Source organism: Apium graveolens, chromosome 1 (assembly GCF_009905375.1).
Source record: "Apium graveolens cultivar Ventura chromosome 1, ASM990537v1, whole genome shotgun sequence".
NCBI lineage: Eukaryota > Viridiplantae > Streptophyta > Magnoliopsida > Apiales > Apiaceae > Apium > Apium graveolens.
Genome location: NC_133647.1, coordinates 193,668,153 through 193,671,651, shown reverse-complemented (window position 1 = coordinate 193,671,651; position 3,499 = coordinate 193,668,153). Strand labels below are relative to the sequence as shown.

The 3,499-nt window shown below is 37.2% G+C and overlaps 1 long non-coding RNA gene across 1 annotated transcript; it reads left to right on the top strand.

Moving 5' to 3' along the window:
* Positions 1-215: 215 nt before the first annotated feature.
* Positions 216-847, top strand: LOC141723525 (uncharacterized). Its single transcript, XR_012576300.1, has 3 exons — positions 216-438; positions 531-685; positions 786-847. It is a non-coding gene; the product is annotated as an uncharacterized LOC141723525 (long non-coding RNA).
* Positions 848-3,499: the final 2,652 nt, after the last annotated feature.

Below are 3,499 nucleotides of genomic sequence, written 5' to 3'. Positions count from 1 at the left end.
CATTCATATAACACGAATACAACTTAATTGTTTCTATTATAGCCTATGCATCGGGAGCTCTACGAGATGAATCCTCCAACCTTCTTCGTGCCATCATTTCTGAGAGCTATCCACGATAACTGTTATAATTCAAGAAACTAAAAAGAGCTGATCTACTTTTTATTAGAAGAATGCGAAAACTGAATTACAATCTTTCATTACATCTACTTTCTCAATAATATCTATGAATAGCTGAAGCTAACTAGAGAAAGATATTGAGAGAGATCAGAGAGAGAGTAAGATCAGAGAGAGAGATATCATGATTCTCTGGATACATTTTTGTTACTTACTCACTAATCTATCTAAGAAAGACTATATACAGAGTTTTTGTCTAACAGAGAGGATGTGGTCCTGGCACCAGCTGTCATGTGTATGTAACTAACTCTGCTAGAGCTACTGGTATGGTTGCTGGTGTAGTGTGACTACATTTGCTGTTTTGGCATTCCGTGATGTCACACCTTCATCATCTTTTTCTTCATTATATGTAACAGTCCCCCGCAAACTGGAATGGCAATTTGTCATGCCAAGTTTGGAAATCAATGTCTGAAACTGTCCGGAAGGAAGGACCTTAGTAAAGATGTCAGCAAGCTGAGCATTTGTAGGTACATAGTTGAGTTGAAGCAAGCCTTCTAGTACTTTATCCCTGGTGAAGTGCACATCAATCTCAATGTGCTTTGTACGTTCATGATGAATGGGATTCTTTGTAATATGAATTGCACTCTGATTGTCACAATGTAATATGACAGGTTTCAGATTTGTCACACCTAATTCAGCAAGTACTCTTACCATCCAAGTAATTTCTGAGGCTGTAGAAGACATTGATCTGTACTCGGCTTCCGAAGAACTTCTAGAGACAATACTTTGTTTCTTAGATTTCCAGCTTACTGGAGACTTTCCTAACAGCAAGATGTAACCTGATATGGATCTTCTAGTATCAAGACATGCTCCCCAATCAGAGTCAGAATAGGCCTGCAAGGTTAATTGCTCCCCTCCTGTCAGCAAGATTCCTTGTCCAGATGTTGATGCCACATAATGAAGGACATGTAAAAGAGCCCTATAATGAGGGACTCTAGGACTATGTAAATACTGACTCAAATGTTGTACAGTGTATGATAAGTCTGGTCTTGTATGTGTGAGAAAATTTAATTTTCCTACCAGACACCTGTAATTGCTAGGATCTGCATAAAGGTCTCCATCATCAGCACTTAGTTTCAAATTCAATGGAAGTGGTGTAACTTTAGATGAACAATTTGTAATTCCAGCTTCCTTGAGTAACTCCATTGTGAATTTCTTTTGAGTTAGTGTGATACCTGAACTGACATATCCCACCTCTATACCTAAGAAAAAACTTAATTTTCCTAGATCCTTGATGCTAAAGGTGACATCCAAATGAGCTTTAAGATCACTAATACCTTTATGATCATTGCCGGTAAGAATAATGTCATCAACATAAACTGCCGCAATAATGATCTGCTCATTAGCATTTCTGATAAAAAGAGAGTAATCATTTTTGGACTGGACAAAACCTTTCTTGAGAAGCTCTCCAACAAGTTTTGTAAACCACTGTCTAGATGCCTGCCGTAAGCCATACAATGATTTAAGTAATCGACAAACCTTATTATATGGATTAGAAAGACCCTCCGGTACTAACATGTAAACTTCCTCGACCAAATCTCCATGTAAGAAAGCATTATTAACATCCAGTTGATGTATTGTCCAATTCTTGTGAGCTGCAACTGCAATGATGCATCTAACAGTAGTCATTTTAACGACTGGAGAAAATGTTTCTTCAAAATCGATGCCCCATTTATGATTATATCCTTTGGCTACAAGCCTTGCTTTGAACCTTTCCACACTACCATATGCCCTTAATTTGATCTTATAAACCCATTTGTTGCCTATAGGTTTCTTCCCAGCAGGAAGATCTACCAAAGTGCAGGTGTTGTTTAAATGTAAAGCTTGTAGTTCCTTGTTCATAGCTTCTACCCACCTGGGATCTTTACAGGCCTGTGCATATGTAGTTGGTTATATATCAATGATAGTTTGAGAAACTAAGGCTTTGAAAGATGCTGGCAAGTGAGAATAAAGAACAAGATTACACCAATGTGATGAAATTATATCAGTCTGAGCAGTACCACAAACGAAATCTTGAAGTGCAGATGGTTTCTTAATGCTTCTAGAACTTCTTCTTAAACTTGTCTCTTCTTGTTCAGCAGAAGTAGAAGTACCAGAATTATCCAAAAATGTATCATTAGAGTATTGATTTGTAGACTCTGTTTGTGGAATCATAGGATGTGAAGTTGAGTAGGTGGCTTCATATTGAAAAACATCAGGTAAATCCATATTGAGAAATGAACTTTCTGGAGTAAATGTGGGCAAGAAAAAAGGAGAAGGGGCAAGATTGTTTTTCATAAGATGAAAAGGGAAGTGTTATTCATGAAACACCACATCTCTGGATATTATAATTTGTTTTGTTTGCATATCAAGCACCTTGTACCCTTTGTGTCCTGCAGGATAACCAATGAATGTGCACTGATTTGCTCTAGAATCAAACTTCCCTCTATTAACAGAAGATGTGCTAACAAAGCACAAACAACCAAACACCTTTATATAAGACAATTCTGGTGGCTCATCATGTAATTTCTCATATGGACTCAAAAACTCTAATGTTTGTGAAGGCATTCTGTTAATCAAATGAACAGCTGATAGAACACACTTTCCCCAATACTCAATAGGTAGACCAGATTGGAAGAATAAAGATCTGGAGGTTTCCAAAATATGTCTGTGTTTTCTCTCCACTGTTCCATTCTGTTGTGGAGAATTGACACAGCTTCTCTGATGTAGTATGCCTCTGGTTCTATAAAACTCTTTCATTTGTCCTTCGCAAAACTCAGGTACATTATCACTCCTGATGATCTTGATATCCTTATGAAACTAGTTATGTACATGATTGGCAAAAGTTTCTAATAACCCTGCAGCTTCTGATTTTTGCTTCATCAAAAAAACCCAAGTCATCCTTGTATAATCATCAACCACAGTTAGAAAGAACCTAAATCCATTATAAGTAGACACTTTGTAAGGTCCCCAAGTGTCTATGTGAACCAACTCAAAAGCTTGTGTTGTCTTTGTCACACTATGTTGAAATGAGTTTCTAGTTTGTTTTGCCCGAGGACATATTTGACAGATGCAATCAAGTGTACACTGAACACCACATCCCAGTGTTTTAATATGTTTCAACAGATGAACAGGCATATGACCCATCCTTAGATGCCATAGTTTTGTATTTACAGTATGTACAGAAGAAAAAACAACATTATTTACAAAAGCTTCAGATGTAACCTGTACTCTTGGGGATTCTTTATTGTCCAAGTAGTACAGACCATCTCTTAGTTCACCAAGAGCAAGTGGATTCATTGAAGGGCTCTGAAGAAAACAACCATTATTAGTAAACACCACTGAA